Source organism: Ranitomeya imitator, chromosome 6 (assembly GCF_032444005.1).
Source record: "Ranitomeya imitator isolate aRanImi1 chromosome 6, aRanImi1.pri, whole genome shotgun sequence".
NCBI classification, from domain to species: Eukaryota; Metazoa; Chordata; class Amphibia; order Anura; family Dendrobatidae; genus Ranitomeya; species Ranitomeya imitator.
In genome coordinates this window covers 108,203,522-108,226,084 of record NC_091287.1, presented here as the reverse complement: position 1 = coordinate 108,226,084, position 22,563 = coordinate 108,203,522, and the positions used below count along the sequence as shown (strand labels likewise).

Sequence of the window (22,563 nt, the reverse complement as noted above, 5' to 3'; positions counted from 1 at the left end):
CTCACACAGCTTGTAGAGTTTGATTCCGTACCTGGCCCTTTTGCTGGGCAGGTATTGACGGAATCTGAGCCGCCCCTTAAAATGAACCAAGGACTCATCCACACAGATGTCCCTTTTGGGCACGTACACTTCAGCAAACTTTTTGCTGAAGTGTTCGATGACCGGCCGAACTTTGTACAGACGGTCAAAATTGGGGTCATCTCGTGCGGGACACCGTGCATTATCGTTGTAATGCAAAAACTTATGGATGGCCTCAAAACGCGTCCGAACCATGACCATTCGGAACACTGGAGTGTTATATAAAATATCTACACTCCAATATTGCCGAATTTCTGGCTTCTTCACGATCCCCATATGGAGGACCAGGCCCCAAAACTGCATCATTTCAACTGCGTCCACAGGAGACCAGTTAGAAAATGATGAACGGGGGTTTTGCTCCAAAAATTGCCGAGCATACAAATTAGTTTGCTCCACCATGAGGTTAACGAAAGCCTCAGAGAAAAAGACTTTGAAAAAGTCTATTTCTGTGAGGCCGGTGGTGTCAGACTTGATTCCTGATTCTGCCACAAAATCAGGAATCAGTGGCTCGTAATTTTCGGGGGGCGAGGTCCATATGGGGTCCGAAGAGGGTCGCGCTGGTTCATTTTCAGGAGTGGGCGCTGCCTGATCTTCTCTCCTGGGGCGTCTGCGTGGCGGTTCCGCAGGACCCAAGGAGGAAGATGAGGAGGAGGAAGAGGATGAAGAATCTGAAGAGTAAAGGAATGTGGGATCCTCTCCCTCGCTATCAGTGTCGGAGGCAAGGAAAGCATATGCCTCCTCCAATGAATAGCGCTGCTGGGACGAACGGGACATTTTTTGTGTGATTATGGTGCTTGGGTGTAATATTTATTGATAACTGTGTACGTGTGGGGGGGGATAGTGTTTGGTGCAAACTATTCTGAAAGGAAAAAGCTAAAGGGAAAAAAAATACCTGTAAAAGGAAAAGTCTAAAACAGCAGGCCCTAGCTCTGATAAGTGAACTGCGTCACTTATCAAAGTTCGGCGGCTGCTGGGTGTGTGAACGGGGATGTGTAAAAAAAAAAAAAAAAATGAAAGGCACGGGTTCAGACGCAGCGGCGGGGTGCGTGGACGGGGATGTGGCAAAAAAAAAAAAGAAATGAAAGGCACGGGTTCAGACGCAGCGGCGGGGTGCGTGGACGGGGATGTGGGAAAAAAAAAAAAAGAAATGAAAGGCACGGGTTCAGACGCAGCGGCGGAGTGCGTGGACGGGGATGTGGGAAAAAAAAAGAAATGAAAGGCACGGGTTCAGACGCAGCGGCGGAGTGCGTGGACGGGGATGTGGGAAAAAAAAAAAAGAAATGAAAGGTACGGGTTCAGACGCAGCGGTGGGGTGCGTGGACGGGGATGTGGGAAAAAAAAAAAGAAATGAAAGGCACGGGTTCAGACGCAGCGGCGGGGTGCGTGGACGGGGATGTGGGAAAAAAAAAAGAAATGAAAGGCACGGGTTCAGACGCAGCGGCGGGGTGCGTGGACGGGGATGTGGGAAAAAAAAAAAGAAATGAAAGGCACGGGTTCAGACGCAGCGGCGGAGTGCGTGGACGGGGATGTGGGAAAAAAAAAAGAAATGAAAGGCACGGGTTCAGACGCAGCGGCGGGGTGCGTGGACGGGGATGTGGGAAAAAAAAAAAAGAAATGAAAGGCACGGGTTCAGACGCAGCGGCGGGGTGCGTGGACGGGGATGTGGGAAAAAAAAAAAAAGAAATGAAAGGCACGGGTTCAGACGCAGCGGCGGAGTGCGTGGACGGGGATGTGGGAAAAAAAAAAAGAAATGAAAGGCACGGGTTCAGACGCAGCGGCGGGGTGCGTGGACGGGGATGTGGAAAAAAAAAAAAAGAAATGAAAGGCACGGGTTCAGACGCAGCGGCGGGGTGCGTGGATGGGGATGTGGGAAAAAAAAAAAAGAAATGAAAGGCACGGGTTCAGACGCAGCGGCGGAGTGCGTGGACGGGGATGTGGGAAAGAAAAGCGAGCACGAGTGTTGATCGGTGAACTGCGTCACCAATCAACGCTCGGCGGCTGCTATATTTGGGCACGGACGGACGCGTCGCAAAGTGGGGGTGGAGGGGGAAGGGGAAGGAGGGGAGGGGTAAGGGGGGGGTGAAGTAAGATCGGGCCGGGATCGGGGATGAACACTTACGGTTGTAGTCTCTCTTCTTTCTTCTGTCTTCTTTCTTCTGTCTTCTTTCTTTAGCAAGAATTGTGGTGTCACAGGCTACTGTGGCACCACAAGTCTCAGCACAGGAGGGGATCTGTCAGCGTGACCGCTCTTCAGGAATCCTCACCAAGTGTGAGGATTCCTGAAGAGCAGTCAGACAGGTCAGGGACAGGTGAGACAGGTCACAGAGCGGTCACACCGCTGCTGTGACCTGTCATTGGTGGGATCGAATGATCACATCGATCCCACCAATCAGAGGTGGCCCTGGTGACGCCGGTGTCGCTAGGCATCAGCCTATGATCGGAGCTCACAGCTCCGATCATAGGCAGGTCACCGGCAGGTCACCAGCAAGTGACCGGCAGGTGACCGAGAGGTCACCGGCAGGTCACCATCAGGGCACAGCGCGGGCACACCGCTGCTGTGCCCTGATTGGCAGAGCTGCAGGAGGTGGTGGGGGAGGTGGCAGGCAGATGAGGCTGGATTTCCAAGCAGGGCACAGCGCGGTAACACCGCCGCTGTGCCCTGCGATCGGCGCGATCGACGGCGATCGATGTGATCGTCGATCGCGCCGATCCGGCGGGACTGTTCCTGATTGGCGCGATCGACGATCACATCGATCGCGCCAATCACAGCTGCAGGATCCGGAGCCTTCCTCAGCTGCCCTGCGGCTCCGGATCAGGCACTTTCAGGCAGGGCGCAGCGCGGTAACACCACCGCTATGCCCTGCGATTGGCGCGATCGATGTGATCGTCGATCGCGCCAATCCGGGGGTTTTGGCCGGTGCCTGGGTTGCCAGGCACCGGCCCCAGGATCGAGTACATCGGTACTCGATCCTAGCCTGGAACCTCACTGTTTCAGCCAAGCTGATTGGCTGAAACAATGAGAAAGGCTGTGATTGGCTGTTCAGAATTGAACAGCCAATCACAGCGATCGGGAGGCGGGGGAGGGGACGCCATACCCCAGGATGCCGAGGCCATCTTCCCTGAGGTAAGATGGCGTCGGAATTTTAATGTGATCACCGCGACTTAAGTCGCAGTGTCGCATTAAAGGGCATGACGTACTATCCCGTCCCTGGTCATGGGGGCCCACCCCACCTGGACGGGATAGTACGTCTGATGTCAGAAAGGGGTTAAATAACCAATACATTTTGTTCAACTTCACAATTGTGTTCCACTTGTTGTTGATTCTTCACCAAAAATTTACATTTGGCATCTTTATGTTTGAAACATCATATGTGGGAAAAGCTTGAAAAGTTCCTGGGGGCCGAATACCTTCGCAAGGCATTGTATATAGCATGATACAAATGAATGGAGATAAAGCAGATATGGAGGAAATCTGTAGGAAAAAGAAATCTGCAGCCTGACATAGTGCTGATGTAAGGAAGTGCCCAGGATTGTACAACAGTCCCCCAATTGTTTGCTCATTAAGGGTATGTGCACACATTGCGGATTTGGCTGCGGATCCGCAGCGGATTTGATGCTGCAGATTCGCAGAAGTTTTCCATGCATTCTACAGTACCATGTAAAGGTATGGAAAACAAAATCCGCAGTGCTCATGCTGCGGAAAATACCACTCGGAAACGCTGCGGTTTATTTTCCGCAGCATGTCAAGTCTTTGTGCGGATTCCGCATTGTTTTACACCTGCTCCATAATTGGAATCTGCAGGTGTAAAAATGCATGTGAAAACTGCACAAAAACCGTGGTAAATCCACGATAAATCCGCAGGTTAAACGCCCTGGATATTCTAGATTTTTTAGAATATGCGTGGAAAAATCTGCACACAAATCCGCAACATGTGCACATACCCTAATTGAATTTCGAATCTATATGGCAACAGTTTCGATTACACATTAGTCCTAAACCATGAAAAAATGTAAAGTGGAGTATTTATTTTAACCCATGTACAATTTTTACATTATGGCCACTCCTTGCATCTTGGTATAAATATGTTTTTGGTGCAAACGCTCAGTACAAAGTAGCCCACCTAATTAAAAAATATATATATTTGTCATAATTGTGCAAATCTGTAATTTTCAAGCTTGTATCTAAAATTCTACATCTTGTTTTCCGTTTTAGAATCCAAGAGACATTTTATTTTACACATCCCCCCGCAAAACAAGGCTGAAGACTATTTTAATGGTCACACGATAGAAACGTTTTTTTGAGGATTATTGCCATGAATGCCTAGTAAGTGTTTGTTTAAAATATGTGCTTTAAAATTTTTTAATGTGTAAGCTATTATAAGTAGATCCAAGAGTCGTAAGCTGGTACTATAGATATTAACTATTTGCTTTGTGAGTTTTCAAAATGAACTTTTTGTATGGGAATTAAATGTCCTCTCTGTGTTACTGGTTCTTCCACTGCTTGCAGTATTGATAGGCTACTTGGCCTCTAGTGGTATTGGCCAGACTGTGATTAATTGAGTAAATGTGATGATTTATTGGTTGCAGATATATTTTTCATTTGTGAAGTAGGGCTCTGTTTTCATTTAGAATTTGCTTTTCGTGAAATAAAGTTTTCTCTAAAAATTGTTTTATTGCCCTATCATGGTGAGATTGCCCTTACATGGTGAGATTTTAGAAAGAGTAAAGGCACCAAGTTACTTTTTAATATAATGTTCAAATTGTAGATATAGGGTGAAACTGGGCCACTCTTAAATGGTAGTACACAATGTCTAATCTTGGACCCTCCAGCATTTCTTTGGAGCTGGTTCAACATTTCTGTTCATGAACATGGGATACAGTATTTTTCCGGATAATATAAGAATACATTTTAACTATTGCCAATTGAATAATAAAAGTCTAAACTTTAGGGGAAAAGTAAAATCTAGGATGTCTTCAGGTGTACTTTGAAGCATTTTGGAGCCGTCTTGCACCTGGACCAGGTTGAGACTGCTACCTCCACACTCTAAAACCAAGCACTAGCTGAAGGCGAGGCAACTAGTGAGCATGTGCTCTGAATGCTTGGTGCCGGTGGGGGTCGCCAACAACACTTTGTCTGTGCCAGGGTATTTAGAAACATTATGAATGCTGTGAACTGGACCTTCACCCTGGGTAAGCCTAGCTTTATCTACTGCCAAGAATGTCAATACAATTCTGACATTTTTAGCATTATTAAATGGGTTGGCAATTCCTTTTTATTGATGATCTGGCCTTAGGATAAGCCATCTATCTCTGATCAGTGGGGGGTGCATTACCCGGCACCTCTGCCAATCAGGTGGTGGTGGCCTGAAGTTCTTGTCGGATGCTGCACAGTAGTAGTAGCAGCAGTAGTACAGAAATGATTCTATAGCGTCTGTGACCAAGTTCTACAAATCAACCCCTGCTTTCAAATGAATAAATGGTGGATCTCTGTTACCCTTCCATGGCCAGTATAGTTTTGACAAAGCTTTTGTGTACCATAAAACTTCTGGCCTCTGTGGGTGCTGGTAACATCGCCCCCTTCGATCAGATATTGATGGCCTATCCAAAGAGGAAGCCATTAATTAAAATGTAGTGATCAACCTCTTTCAGTAATAGTCACAGGGTAAAATTTCAGTAGAAGCCTAAAAGTATCCAAAAATTGTAATGATTTACATTTCTTGGTTTCAACTTAAAGAAATGATATTGCAGTGGTTTACAATTTACTGAATTATAGTATTTTATTGTTTTCAGCTGTATGATGCATTAATTAATGTGTGCATTCATTATTCTGTTAATTAAGGGTCACTTCATTAAATTTGTTCTGTTATTTTAAGTGCTGACATTTGACATTTCGTTTTGATTCCAGTCATTTAAATGAGAATACAAAGAATGCTTTTATGTGCATTGAGACCACACTTTGCAGTTCCAAATGTAATTAATTTTTTTGAGTGTTCTTTAGCGATATTTTGTTAACTCTCATAATGGATTGCTGTGTATTTATTTAGCATTTCACATGTTTTTTAATCTCCCTACAAATTTGTGCACTCTGGTTCTTTTTTGTTGCGCAGAATTTGCAACTCAAGCAAAAGAACAGTTTGCATTGCATCATTAAAGGAAATGTGTCATCAGAAGTTACTGTTTACTTCTGGAGCGGACAGAGATAGAAAAGGGTCCCTGTTCAAGAACAATATGTGAGCCATTTGTAGTCCAATAACTCAACATAATACAGAATTCCTCCTGTTTTGGAGGTGGATGTGGCTTATACCTCTTAGGCCCCTGTGTAACTGTATAGGTTGCACCAATGCTATGCTCACCCCTGGTTTAAATTAAGTTTTTATATTAAATATACTTTTTATAAACTTTAGAAAAAAAAAAGTAGAAACCTTGCTGTTTTCACACTCACTACTGGGGATTCTTACTTCCTGTTCTTTCTGTAAATCCACATGTAAATTAGTAATGATGGACTCAGACCCTATCTGTAGTTTTGAAGCAGTCAGTTGATTCATGCTGCACAAACCACAGGCAGCATGAATCAGAGCCTGGCTGCATGATTGCTTCCCGGTATGATTTTCTCCAATACACAATACAGAGAAAGCATAGTTTAGAGATCTGTTCAGTCACCATAGGGAGTGATGTGACTAGTGCAGCACCGCACTCAGCTGGCTTCTCCAGGTGATTGACAGACCTGTCCTTATGTGCGTACATGGTAGAAACCTATCAATCAAGTAGAGTGGTGCAAGGAGAAGCTGCTAAGGGGCCGCATCAGACTAGTCTCAACTCTTCCTGTGGTCCGGTTGAATCTTTAAGCTATATTTTCTATGAAACACAGGAGTGTTTCAAAGAAAAAATATTTAAAAAAAATAGACTGACAGGTTCTTTAAAAAAAACAAAAAACACATTAAATATATAATTTCATAAAGTAATATAAAAGACCCCAACACACCAATACTGGCTGCAGCATGTAATATTAAACCAACTAAAACTAAGCACATAATGTAGTGGTTTATCGCATTGCAGGCTGCCAAACACCATGTTTGTCTGTTATTAACATGCATGAATATGGGAATAACCTCAACACTCTGCTCTCTATGTCTCCACTAGCTGAAGCCAAAGCTGAAATTCCACATAATACATTGCGCTCCTTTTCTTGTCCACTGGTGGCCAGTTACCATCAGTGGACGCAGGACACAGGAGCAGTGGGAGATTAATTTCACCTTGAGATAAGTGAATATCCCAAAATTAATTTTGGGTTCTAATTGTCTGGATCATTTGAAAAATCTAATTTGGAATGAATTAATTTTGCACAAATCAGAAGTGTTTCTAAGTTTCCTATTGGCCTGAAAAGATGTGTATGATACTCTGAAGGGTAAAATACTGTATCCAAAGCCCTTCTAAGGCCGGCTTCACACTTGCGAGTTTTACGGACGTAAGAGCGCAGAAACTACGTCCGTAAAACTCGCAAAAAATACGGCACAATTATTCTCTATGCCCCTGCTCCTATCTGCCGTATTTTACTGATCAGTATTATACGGCTTTCTACGGCCGTACAAAATCGCAACATGCTGCGTTTGTCACCGTACTGCGCAAGAAATACGCCAATGAAAGTCTATGGAAGCGTGAAAAATACGGATTTCACACGGACAAGCAGTGTGACTTGCGAGAAATACGCAGCGGTGTTAGAGAGAAAAGCCGGTAATTCAGTGCGGTGTACAGTAAAATCACACTGACAGCTTACAGTCCAATAGGTAGAATAAATGTGTACACATAGAATAGGTATATATATATATATATATGTCAGTGAGACACATATACAGTGGGGCAAAAAAGTATTTAGTCAGTCAGCAATAGTGCAAGTTCCACCACTTAAAAAGATGAGAGGCGTCTGTAATTTACATCATAGGTAGACTTCAACTATGGGAGACAAACTGAGAAAAAAAAATCCAGAAAATCACATTGTCTGTTTTTTTAACATTTTATTTGCATATTATGGTGGAAAATAAGTATTTGGTCAGAAACAAAATTTCATCTCAATACTTTGTAATATATCCTTTGTTGGCAATGACAGAGGTCAAACGTTTTCTGTAAGTCTTCACAAGGTTGCCACACACTGTTGTTGGTATGTTGGCCCATTCCTCCATGCAGATCTCCTCTAGAGCAGTGATGTTTTTGGCTTTTCGCTTGGCAACACGGACTTTCAACTCCCTCCAAAGGTTTTCTATAGGGTTGAGATCTGGAGACTGGCTAGGCCACTCCAGGACCTTGAAATGCTTCTTACGAAGCCACTCCTTCGTTGCCCTGGCGGTGTGCTTTGGATCAGTGTCATGTTGAAAGACCCAGCCACGTTTCATCTTCAATGCCCTTGCTGATGGAAGGAGGTTTGCACTCAAAATCTCACGATACATGGCCCCATTCATTCTTTCATGTACCCGGATCAGTCGTCCTAGCCCCTTTGCAGAGAAACAGCCCCAAAGCATGATGTTTCCACCACCATGCTTTACAGTAGGTATGGTGTTTGATGGATGCAACTCAGTATTCTTTTTCCTCCAAACACGACAAGTTGTGTTTCTACCAAACATTTCCAGTTTGGTTTCATCAGACCATAGGACATTCTCCCAAAACTCCTCTGGATCATCCAAATGCTCTCTAGCAAACTTCAGACGGGCCCGGACATGTACTGGCTTAAGCAGTGGGACACGTCTGGCACTGCAGGATCTGAGTCTATCGTGGCGTAGTGTGTTACTTATGGTAGGCCTTGTTACATTGGTCCCAGCTCTCTGCAATTCATTCACTAGGTCCCCCCGCGTGGTTCTGGGATTTTTGCTCACCGTTCTTGTGATCATTCTGACCCCACGGGGTGGGATTTTGCGTGGAGCCCCAGATCGAGGGAGATTATCAGTGGTCTTGTATGTCTTCCATTTTCTAATTATTGCTCCCACTGTTGATTTCTTCACTCCAAGCTGGTTGGCTATTGCAGATTCAGTCTTCCCAGCCTGGTGCAGGGCTACAATTTTGTTTCTGGTGTCCTTTAACAGCTCTTTGGTCTTCACCATAGTGGAGTTTGGAGTCAGACTGTTTGAGGGTGTGCACAGGTGTCTTTTTATACTGATAACAAGTTTAAACAGGTGCCATTACTACAGGTAATGAGTGGAGGAAAGAGGAGACTCTTAAAGAAGAAGTTACAGGTCTGTGAGAGCCAGAAATCTTGATTGTTTGTTTCTGACCAAATACTTATTTTCCACCATAATATGCAAAAAAAATGATAAAAAAAACAGACAATGTGATTTTCTGGATTTTTTTTTCTCAGTTTGTCTCCCATAGTTGAGGTCTACCTATGATGTAAATTACAGACGCCTCTCATCTTTTTAAGTGGTGGAACTTGCACTATTGCTGACTGACAATACTTTTTTGCCCCACTGTATGTATATATATTAATATTTATTCCAGCGCTATACAGCTTGAAAGCCGGTAATTCAATTACCAGCTTTTTCTTTCTCCTTCCTAAAACCCGACATGATTTGAGACATGGTTTACATACAGTAAACCATGTCTTCTCTCCATTTTTTTTGCAGATTCCACACTACTAATGTCAGTAGTGTGTATCTGCAAAATTTGGCCGTTCTAGCTCTTAAAGTAAAGGGTTAAATGGCGGAAAAAATTGGCGTGGGCTCCCGCGCAATTTTCTCCGCCAGAGTAGTAAAGCCAGTGACTGAGGGCAGATATTAATAGCCTGGAGAGGGTCCATGGTTATTGGCCCCCCCCTGGCTAAAAATATCTGCCCCCAGCCACCCCAGAAAAGGCACATCTGGAAGATGCGCCTATTCTGGCACTTGGCCACTCTCTTCCCATTCCCGTGTAGCGGTGGGATATGGGGTAATGAAGGGTTAATGCCACCTTGCTATTGTAAGGTGACATTAAGCCAAATTAATAATGGAGAGGCGTCAATTATGACACCTATCCATTATTAATCCAATTGAATGAAAGGGTTAAATAAAACACAAACACATTATTTAAAATTATTTTAATGAAATAAAAACAATGGTTGTTGGAGTATTTTATTCTACGCCCAATCCAATCACTGAAGACCCTCGTTCTGTGAAAGAAAAAACATAATAAACCAACAATATACTTACCCTCCGCAGATCTGTAACGTCCAACGATGTAAATCCTTCTGAAGGGGTTAAAACATTTTGCAGCAAGGAGCTTTGCTAATGCAGGCTGCTCCTCGCTGCAAAACCCCGGGGAATGAGTCTAAATATAGATCAATGAGCTATATTTAGCTTCATTTGCGGTGAGGCGCCCTCTGCTGGATGTTCATAGATCGTGGGAAATTTCCTAGAAAGCTCCCAGGCTTTCTAGGCAAGTTCCCACGATCTATAAACAGCCAGCAGAGGGCGCCTCACCGCAAATGAAGCTAAATATAGCTCATTGATCTATATTTAGACTCATTCCCCGGGGTTTTGCAGCGAGGAGCAGCCTGCATTAGCAAAGCTCCTTGCTGCAAAATGTTTTAACCCCTTCAGAAGGATTTACATCGTTGGACGTTACAGATCTGCGGAGGGTAAGTATATTGTTGGTTTATTATGTTTTTTCTTTCACAGAACGAGGGTCTTCAGTGATTGGATTGGGCGTAGAATAAAATACTCCAACAACCATTGTTTTTATTTCATTAAAATAATTTTAAATAATGTGTTTGTGTTTTATTTAACCCTTTCATTCAATTGGATTAATAATGGATAGGTGTCATAATTGACGCCTCTTCATTATTAATTTGGCTTAATGTCACCTTACAATAGCAAGGTGGCATTAACCCTTCATTACCCCATATCCCACCACTACACGGGAATGGGAAGAGAGTGGCCAAGTGCCAGAATAGGCGCATCTTCCAGATGTGCCTTTTCTGGGGTGGCTGGGGGCAGATATTTTTAGCCAGGGGGGGGCCAATAACCATGGACCCTCTCCAGGCTATTAATATCTGCCCTCAGTCACTGGCTTTACTACTCTGGCGGAGAAAATTGCGCGGGAGCCCACGCCAATTTTTTCCGCCATTTAACCCTTTATTTTAAGAGCTAGAACGGCCAAATTTTGCAGATACACACTACTGACATTAGTAGTGTGGAATCTGCAAAAAAAATGGAGAGAAGACATGGTTTACTGTATGTAAACCATGTCTCAAATCATGTCGGGTTTTAAGAAGGAGAAAGAAAAAGCCGGTAATTGAATTACCGGCTTTCAAGCTGTATAGCGCTGGAATAAATATTAATATATATACATATATGTGTCTAATGACATATATATATATATATATATATATATATATATATAGACAGTATATATATATATTTTTTTCTTTTTGGCACACATGGATCACTTCTATAGCGGTATGTTGGTTTTGCAAGCCTGCGAGAAAACCACGCAGTACGGATGCCATACGGATTACATACGGAGGATGCCATGCGCAAAAAACGCTGACACACCCTGCCTACGGAGGAGCTACGGACCACTATTTTCGGGACATTTCAGCGTATTACGGCCGTAATATACGGACCGTATTTTCATACGCTGAGTGTGAAGCCGGCCTAACTCTTAAGTGCAAACACGCCCTTAGAAATGTCTGAGTGGCTCCATATATACTGTGTCTATGTATATACCATAAATAAATATAACATTTTGGTTAAAAAAAACACCAAATGTAGGCAATGGACAACTATGGCCTTCATCTGTTACTACTGGCCAGACAGCTCATGCTTCCACTTATTTTCTAACATTCTTTATTGGTAAATGATCTGGTTGCCCATTACCCCTTTTTGTTTTATCAGACATTTTTAAATGAGGCACTGATGAGCTTGTGCTGGTTATTGATAGAGATGAGTGACCTACCGTAATTTGAAGTGAATCACATTCACCTTAAATTTCAGAAAAAAATGCAATTCATATCCAACTGGGAAACCATTTTGCCGGATTCTGTAGGGACCAAAAGTGGTAAACCCTGCATAATAATATGCACCTTTCTACAGCCTTAATCCCTATAGTTCAGTCTTCTCTTCAGACATCTTGTCCCTTTCTCTCGTCCAGTTTTCCAGTGGCAATAGCATTTACTAGACCTTGCAATATCATAACATCTCAAGGCATTAGATATCTGGAATATATGAGATTGAAATGTGCAACTTTCTTAGTTTTTTTGTCCAAGATTACGCGCTGTCTTTTTAGAATTAACCCATTCACGAAATGGCCATACATGTACGACGCATGTCAGGTCTCTCCCTTTGATGTGGGTTTTGGCGCTGAGCCCACATCTTTCCTGGTCATGTCAGCTGATTTCATGTGGAATCACGATCCACCCACAGCTTTTAACCTGTTAAATGCCGGTGTCAATCTCTGACAGCAGCATTTAATGTGATCGCGCCAGAAGTGCATCACTAATCCCGCCCAACGGCGCCCATGTCACATGACTGTGGGTCACCGATGGGTTGGCATGACCACCTGAGGTCTACAGCAGACCCCTGTGGTTGTCATTTCCAATTGCTATGAGCGCCGCCCAACAGTCAGCGCGCATAGCGAATGAGCATTTCTGCTACAGAGAGCAAGGATGCAGCCCTGCTCTATATAGCACAAATGATCTGATGATCACAGCTTCTAGTCTCCCATGGAGACTATTGAAGCAAGTGAAAAGTAAGAAAAAATGTTTATAAAAAAATAAAAGTTTAGATCACCCCCATTCGCCTCATTAAAAAAACAATAAAAAATAAATAAAAAATATACATATCTGGTATCGCTGTGTTTAGAATTGCCTGATCTATCAATATATAAAAAAAATAATTAATCTGATTGGTAAACAGCATAGTGAGAAAAAAGTCAAAACGCCAGAATTTTTTTTCTCATCGCAACATTGCATTAAAATGCAATAACGGGCGATCAAAAGATCATATCCACACCAAAATGGTCTCAATAAAAATTTCAGCTCGGCTCGCAAAAACAAATCTCTCGTTCAGCTACAGAACACGAAAAATAAAGTCGCTAAGGGTCTCGGAAAATGACACAATTTTTTTTGTTTTTTTTTAGCAAACTGGATTTTTTTCACCACTTAAATGAAAAAGAACCAACATGTTTGGTATCTACAAACTTGTAATGACCTGGATAATCATAATTGCAGGTCAGTTTTAGCATTTCGTGAACATGGTAACAAAATAAAACAGTTGTGGGATTGCACTTTTTTTGCAATTTCACCGCTCTTGGATTTTTTTCCCGTTTTCCAGCACATGATATAGTAAAACCAATGGTGTTGTTCAAAAGTACAACTTGTCCCACAAAAAACAAACCTCACATGGCCATATTCACGGAAAAATAGAAAAGTTACGTCTCTGGAAAGAAGGGGAGCAAAAAAAAAGAAACATAAAAATGAAAATGGGCTGCAACATGAAGGGGTTAAATAAATAAATTTTGAGTTTTTATCTTATGTTGCTGAGCCAGGTTTGTGGAATTTTCATGTTATCACATGTGTCATTGACTAGGCCTTATGCTACATCATGACATGTGTCACAGCTTACCCTAGATGGTGCTCGATGGTTGCCGAATATGCCAGAAGAAAAATCTGGACTGGACCAGAGATAGCAGCACTTGAGGACCCCAGAGAGTTGAGTATTAGTTTTGTTCCCCATGTTGAATGAATCTACCATATTTAATTTAGGTAGAGTCACTCATGACTAGATTTAAGTGGTCACTCCTCACTATGTTGGCAGAGACTAACTTACAGTTAACGATGGTGTATAAATACTACTTTCCTTAATAAAAAACAAAAAAGAAAATCAACATTGGGTGCGGCAGTCACAGACACTGCACAGATGCAACAAAATGAGTGCCATGCTGAATTGGCTGTTCACTTGGATATAGAGCATTAAATCACAGACACAGTATGATTGTGAATTGTAGCTCTGACCGCTCGATCTCTTCTTGTCTAAGGTTGTGTCAATGACAACCATCTCTCTGCCTCACACTATTAATTTCTTGTAATTAAATTTGCTTCTCCTCACACACTATCTCCCTGTACCATGTCTCTCGGACTGAGCTCAGAGGTACAATCTCTTATTCCTTTCCATACAAAAAGTCAGCAGCTTCTCCTTCTTGGACTTTTGTAGTGGCTACAAGTTATCAGTGTTTACTGACTAACATTCCCTCATAATTGACTGGTGGTTGCCTGCAAGGCATTAAGGGGAGCGCAACCATGCCATGTCCCAGGTCTCGTGATCCCCCTTCTCTGTCTTTTGCTATCTGTAACAAGGAAGTGACCATTTTTTATTGACTTACTATTCTTCATAAAAAAAATATTGTTTTTTATCAAGAGTATTCGATAGTGGTTCGACTTTATTTCTTAAAAATTGAATGCCCACTCGAGCTCTGTGATGTTAAAATCAAACTATTTTTTTTACTATATTTTTCCCCTTCACACCTTCAAAAATGTAAGTGCTTATAGTGTTGGACCAAAACCTATCATTACGCCTTGCTAACTTCTAAATAAAACCTTGAAGCCCGGAAGCTGTAAGAACTTGCAGTGTTTATTTTGAACTTTGAGAGCACAGATAAAATTCTAAAACCTTGACAATATTTTGAAATGTTAACAAGATAAGTTTGTTTTGTTACTTTCTTGAAATACATGCATACATTTTCAAAGGACACTATCTTGCCCAAATTAACAGAATGTCCTCTTTTAACTTGTAGATTTACAATGTAAGTCATACCAAGTGTTAAGACATGCAGCAATCAAATAGATAGTAATGCAATGTCTTATCAGCAAAAATCGGCAGTCAATTGGATTTCACATGCCATTATAGACCTTGATTTGTGCACTGGTTCGCAGTCTCGCTGGGACTGAAAAAGGTCTTTCCCAAACTGTTTCCACAAAGTTGGAAACATACAATTGTCTAAAATGTCTTGGCATCTTGAAGCATTAAGATTTGCCTTTACTGGAACTAGTCCAGCCCCCGAAAAACAACTCCACAGCATTATCCCTCCTTCACTGTACTTTGCAGTTTTAACAATGCAGCCAGGCAGGTAATATTCTCTGCATCAGGAACGGACACAGAGAGAAGAGGGCCCTTGTGCACAAACAATATATGGGCTGTTTGTAGTCCAAAAGATTATCATAATGCATAGTTCCACCTGCTCTCTTACCTCCTGGACTGGTTGAAAATTTGGCATTCACCAAACCAACACTCATCTATCAGACTGCCAGATAGAGAAGCTTCATTCATCACTCCACACAACACATTTCTATATTTTTGCATTGTGCTTGATAATGTATAAGGTTTGCTGCTTGGCCATGGATCTCACGGCGCAGTTTTTATGCTGATAATGGTTTTGCAATCGGCAGTTATTGAGTCAGTGGAGCGTTAGTGACGTTTGTTCTCTATGCGCCACTGCTCTGTAACTTTACTTGGTAGATACATCTTGGCTGATTTGCTTTGCTTAATAAACACTTCCATTTTTCAATAACACCTCTCAGGGTAGATCGTGGAATATTTAGGAACAAACAGATTTAACATATTGTTTCAAACTGTGACAGTTATTTCTTCAGTTCTCCATTAATGGATGGTATTTCTTAGGAAGCAGACCGATCCTTTTAAGGCACTATGTAAAGTCTTGCAATGTCAGATAAGTATTATAACTTAGAAAGCAAATAAACAAATTGGAATGCAACAAGAACCACATAGTCTACGATACTTCTACATCACAGACTGTAGGTTGGAAATATTTAGCTGGTAAGGACATCTGTAAATGTTGCCCAATTCTTACTCAGAAGTACTATCCAGACTTGTTTTTCAGTTGAAGTTACCAACTTGTGCTTATGTCACTAACAGTAATAAAAGAACTGAATAATTACAATTTTAGGAAATAAAAATCAATCATTATCATATAATATAAAGTTATGCAGTTTTCTAATATAGATTCTACATCAGTTTATAGAGTTATTTTCCTTATTCTCTGAATGCTACCATCCGCCAGAAATCTTGATTGTTTACTTCCAGGGAAAATGTGTCCAGTTATGCGATGGACTCACAGATCATTTGTTTTATAGTTACAGTTATGTTATATCCATTACTAAGACATTGTTATTCCCACCCCAGTCTTTCATGGATGAAAAGGGAATAACTCCAACCACAGGAGATTGGGCTACCAAACCAGCAAAGAGTGGTAGAGCTATCCTGTTTCCAAAACTCCAATGAAAATGAATGGGCGCTATGGAGATGTCATGGCACAGCCACTCTCAACTGCTTCCGTAGCCCTTCTTCTTCCGTGGCTGGCACATGAGTGGAGCTAATCTAGTCTCACTCATGAGAGGCTATGATGGGAATAAGTGATTCTTTAGCCCTTTACTTACATAGGATGTACTGTTACTATTAAGTTCTATTTTGTGTTCTGATGTTTGGAGTGGATTTATGAGCGGTTTAACCACTTAAAGAGTATGGAATGTCAGAAAATGACATTATTTAAATCAAATTCTTGTGTAACATGTATTTTTTTCATAGGACAATCTTTATTAAAAATAGTTTTCTTGCACTTTTTTGACTGGCTACTTTGGGTACTTTAGACCCCTATTCCCTGTAATTTCAGGAAGAGTTTTCAGCAGGCTCTTTATTATCAGAGGCAGGATTGCAGTGACATGTCACACCTCTATACACACCTGGTGACATAGGACCCGTAGTTTTCTATAGGAGATGTCCCAGATGACCCTGCTTCCCCTCCATTCACAGTGACCTCTGCACAAACTCATTAAATGATTTAATACAAAAGATACGGTCTGAGTCTGCTCTTTGCTTCTGATGTACATGTGGATTTCCTGAAAGAAGTCAAAATGTAAAAAAAGCCCCAGTGGCCAGTCTGAGAATTTGCTAGACTTTAAAGGGAACCTGTCACCCCCAAAATCGATGGTGAGGTAAGCTCACGTCATCAGGGGCTTATCTACAGCATTCTGTAATGCTGTAGATAAGCCGCCGATGTTACCTGAAAGAGGAGAAAAAGACGTTAGATTATACTCAACCAGGGGCGGTCCCTCTCCGATGGGTGTCTCAGGTCCGCTCCGGCGCCTTCCATCTTCATTCCCTGTTGAGGGCAGAGCAAAGTACTGCAGTGCCCAGGCGCCGGGCCTCTCTGACCTTTCTGGCACCTGCGCACTGCAGTACTTTCCTCTGTCCTCAACAGGGCAGACAAAGTACGCCTGCGCCAGAGCCGCGGCGTGAAGACAAGAAGAGGACGTCATGGAATGAAGATGGGAGGCGCCGGAGCGGACCTGAGACACCCATTTGACCAGACCGCAGCGGGACCGCCCCTGGGTGAGTATAATCTAACCTCTTTTTCTCCTATTTCAGGTAACATCGGCGGCTTATCTACAGCATTACAGAATGCTGTAGATAAGCCCCTGATGACGGTGAGCTTACCTCACCATCGATTTTGGGGGCGACAGGTTCCCTTTAAAATTTTATTTTGAACAAACATTGTGATATGGAGAGAAAAAATTGAAAGACAAAATTAACACAAAAATCTGATTTAAAGAATAGGTTATTTTCTGCTGATACATTCCCTTTAAATGCCGCTCTCAATGTTTTATGTCACCAAATGGGTGTGCAGTTAATGTGTAGTGCTCATTAATGGCAATCCAACTAAAAAAGTGTCTATTATGGCTGCCTGGATAGATTGTAGTCAGAGAGTAATTGGACTGCAGAAACTGTTCGAGTGACTGCAGCTGCTAATAGACTGCTAAAGTACTTTGAAAAAATAAATTTGTATGTGAGTGAATAATGTACTTCATATTGTACATAAAAACACTTCATGTGAGGATACACAGGTCAATATTCTTCAGGCAAGATTGGCGTAAAGCGCTGCCCACACAGGTCAAAGAAAACATAGCATAATGAATAGTAAAAAGAGAATATGTTCAAACATCTATACATTTATTTTTTGTAAAGTGCTTATATGTTGGTTGTTGTGAACATTTTTAATATACGGTAAATTCACCAAATACTGCATGCATAAATATATTTACAACAAAAGAAGTTAGTGCTTAAAGCTGATGTGTTGGAAGCATAGAGAATGGGCAAGTGTAAGCATCTGAGCAACTTAGTAGGCATTTTAGGTGTCAGTAGTGTGCAGTGGACAATGTAGGCATAAAAATGGGAGAGAAAGGCAAGGTGCACCCTAGTGAAATGCTGCTGGACAGTTTCTATACAGTAAAGTGCATATATGGACTTTTCTTCTGAGGTATGCAAGTGGTTATAGTATGTATATGCGGTCAGCTGCAAACAAATCTTTCCAAGGTCTCCTTAGCATGGCCGTGGGATCACCAGATACCGGTTGGCAGCGCCTAAAGAAATCTCCGCCTTTTGTTCTGTTCCTTTTATACAGTGATTGGTACTTAAAAGGGTTGTCCCAAGAATAAAGTTAGTTTTAATCAACATTTTAATCAATAGATCTTTGTTTTAGATCAATTTGTTTCACAAATGGATGTGTTTACATGGGATGTTCCTGATTATGTCTTTTGAGGTAAAACATTGCTTAAAAACGGACAGGGAAATATTTTATCTAACAGAAAGCAGAAGCTGTGATCCCATGCTTTCCTGTCTGTATTCTCTTTTGCTTCCATCCCGGCTCAGGAGATGTGATATGATCAGACCATGTTCCTGCACGGTCAGACACAGCCATTACACAGCACACAGCAGGGACACATTTATAAAATTATCTCGGCACAGGAACATTTTATTTAAACACATCCAATTGTGGAAATTAATATTATTCCAAGATCTATTGATTAAAATGTACTCTGTTTGTGGGACAATCCCTTTAACAAAGTGGTCCTAGGAAAGACAGCTATTAACAGGGTCAAAGTAATCCAAAGCTCATTGATGTGCATGGAGAGTGTATCTTAACCCCTCTGATCCCACAGATAAGTTGCTGCAGTTAAAGTTTGCTGCAATAGAAAAGTGTCACAACATACAGTTCATCGTAATTTGTTGCAGATAACTGAATGCCAATGATGAACCCTGCCCAATAATAAAAGTGCCTTTAATTTGCAAGTGAACATCAAAAGTGCAAAATAGAGCAAAGGAAAAGGGTATTTTTCTGCAATGAATCATGTTATCGTTTACATCATGTGAACAGCTGGGTGTGAGCACTGCTTCCCTGGGGTAGAGATGGCACCAGAATGTACTCTGGTAACAATCTACTGGAAAATCCATTTCCCATCATGCAGCACTGCAAAAACCCTTTACGAATGGGCTAAGGAATATGACAAACAGTTCAGGATATTGTCTTGATATCCAAAAACAAAAGTTCAACATTTTGTGAAGCATTGATAATCCATTCAAGTCCAACCTAACAATTTACAGAATTTGAAGATCCTCAAACGTCTTTGGTAGCAAATACAACAGGACACCTTCAGAGTTGTTGTGGGGTCAATGCATTGATGGGTTGAAGCTGTTTTGACAGTGCAAAGGTGCCTAAAACAATATTAGGGAGGTATTTATAATGTAATCACTGCATAAAACGAGTTTGTCCATGTTTACTTTAATCCATCTAAAAAAAATTAAACCCGTTTTGGAAATATCTGCAGTTAAAATATGCTATTACCTACTATATATAGAGTTGTGCTCAAAAGTTTACGTACCCCGGCAGACTTTTTGCTTTCTTGTCATTTTTTCAGAGAATATGAATGATAACACCAAGACTTTTTTTTTCACTCATGGTTAGTGGTTGGGTGAAGCCACTTATTGTCAAACTACCTTTTAAATCATAATGACAACCCATAACATCCAAATGACCCTGATCAAAAGTTCACATACACCATTTCTTAATACTGGGTATTACCCCCTCTAACATCAATGACAGCTTGAAGTACTTTGTGGTAGTTGTGGATGAGGTTCTTTATTTTCTCAAATGGTAAAGCTGCCCACTCTTCTTGGCAAAAAGCCTCGAGTTCATGTAGATTCCCGGGCTGTATAGTATGAACTGCGCGCTTGAGATCTCGCCAGAGTGGCTCAATGATGTTGAGGTCAGGAGACTGAGATGGCCACTCCAGAACCTTCACTTTGTTCTGCTATAGCCAATGAAAGGTCGACTTGGCTTTGTGTTTTGGATCGTTGTCATGTTGGAATGTCCAAGTAGGTCCCATTCGCAGCTTCTGGGCTGATGAGTGCAAATTTGCCTCCAGTATTTGCTGATAACGTGCGGCATTCATCTGTCCTTCAACTTTGACCAAGTTTCCTGTGCCTTTGTAGCTCACACATCCCTAAAACATCAGCTATCCACCTCCATGCTTTACAGTAGGAATGGTGTTCCTCTCATTATTGGCCTTGTTAACCTCTCTCCAAATGTAACGTTTATGGTTGTGGGCAAAAGTTTGGTCTCATCACTCAAAATTACCTTGTTCGTGAAGTTTTGAAGCTTGTCTCTGTGCTGTTTTGTGTATTGTAGGCGAGATACTTTGTGGCATTTGCACAGTAATGGCTTTCTTCTGGCGACTCGACCATGCAGCCCATTTTTCTGCAAGTGCCTCCTTATTGCATCTGAAACAGCCACACCGCTAGTTTTCAGAGAGTCCAGTATTTCAGCTGATGTTATTTGTGGGTTTTTCTTTGCATCCCGAACAATTTTCCTGGCAGATGTGGACGACATTTTTGTTGGTCTACCTGACCGTGGTTTTGTTTTTCCAGAGCCCCTGATTTTCCAGTTGTTAATCACAGTTTGAACGCTGCTGACTGGCATTATCAATTCCTTGGATATCTTTTTGTATCCCTTTCCTGTTTTATACAGTTCAACTACCTTTTTCCCGTAGATCCGCTGACAATTATTTTGCTTTCCCTATGACTCCTAATCCAGAATAGTCAGTGGCTGGATGAAATATGCAAGAGTCTGTCTGGATCCCAGAAACTCATTCATCTTTTATGCACACACACTGATTACAAGCAAACAGGTCACAGTTTGTATCAACTTCTCTGCATGTTATCAGGCCAAAATCACCCAGGGTATGTGAACTTTTGATCAGGGTCATTTGGATGATTTGGGTTGTCATTATGATTTAAAAAGAGAAAACACAGTAGTTTGACAATAAATGGCTTCACCTAACCACTAACCATGAGTGGAGAAAAAAATGTTGGTGTTATCATTCATATTCTCTGACAAAAGGCCAAGAAAGCGATAATTCTGCCAGGGTATGTAAACTTTTGAGCACAGCTTTAGCTCTTATGCAGACTAATATATTTCTGTAGTACAGGATACAAACATTGTGCAGTCAGACACTGTATTTGTATGCTTCTCTATTTGTTCTCTACTTATTTGCTAACTGATATTTGGTAGGTTTCCTTAATGTAGAAGTGCCCCTTTTCGTTCTTACCAAGATATAGGAATTGCAAGTCCACTTGAGAAAATTAGAAAACGAAGAGTACAGTGTTACTTATGCACTCTATCATAAAAATCCTTTCTATATTTGGGTACATAGGCTGTTTTTCTCTTTTCATCATAAAAGTGAACTTTAACTACAGTAACAAGGAATGTGCTGAAATACAGCAAAGCAGGGTTTTTATTTGTTTAACCCCTTAACCCTGCTGTTCTGTTGGTCAAAAATGACCGACTTTGAACTTCAATATTCTTTAAAATATTCAAGATGCGGCTCTGAAACCCGTGGCCGACCGACCCATCCTCATTTAATTCAATCAACCACAAGTTTCAGAACCGCATCTTGAACACCCCAAAAAATACCAAAGTTCAAAATAGGTCTCCCCAGACCGAACAGAACAGCAGGGTTAATGACCGCCAATACGTCTTTTAACTGACCTGAGATAAAAGAAAATGGCATCCCCATACAGGTGATAATCCAGCAGCTGTCGGCTGTACACGATAGCTGACAACTTGCTGCATTAGCCACAATCAGTGTTTGCACCGTCCAAATCTGTTTAACCCCTTAGATACTGCTGTCAATAGTGACTACATCATTATAAATGGTTAACAGAGTGTGGGGGCTTCCTCTTTATCCCAATTGGTGCCCTCCGATCATGAGTTTGAGGTCCTGATGTTTGCCATGGCAATTCATGACCAAATAGCGGCCTTAGAGTCTGACGGCTGTTGTAACCTGTTCAGAAGTTAGCAGCATTTAGGTGGTAACAATACACATTTTCATTTCTGTCATGCCACTTTGCATTCATTCCTGATAAGCACCTGAAGGGTTAATAAACTACCTGACAGCAGTTTTCAATATGCCAGGGGGTGCTGTTTTTAAAATGGTATAACTTTTGAAGGTTTCCCAATATATGGGTCCACTAAAGGCACTTTAAACATGGATAGGTTCCTAAAAATATAAATTTTGTAAATTTCCTTGAAAAAATGAAAAATTACTGCTACATTTTTAAAACCTCCTAAAATGCTAACAAAATAAAATAACATTTTACAAATGGTGCTGAAGTAAAG

The 22,563-nt window shown here is 41.6% G+C and overlaps 1 protein-coding gene across 1 annotated transcript in view; it reads left to right on the top strand.

Moving 5' to 3' along the window:
• THRB (thyroid hormone receptor beta) overlaps positions 1-22,563 on the top strand; it is a 553,290-nt gene that overhangs the window by 81,842 nt on the left and 448,885 nt on the right. The window contains exon 2 of the mRNA XM_069729993.1: positions 4,292-4,402. The gene's annotated coding sequence lies outside the window, so the exon portion shown is untranslated. The remainder of the gene's footprint in view (positions 1-4,291; positions 4,403-22,563) is intronic.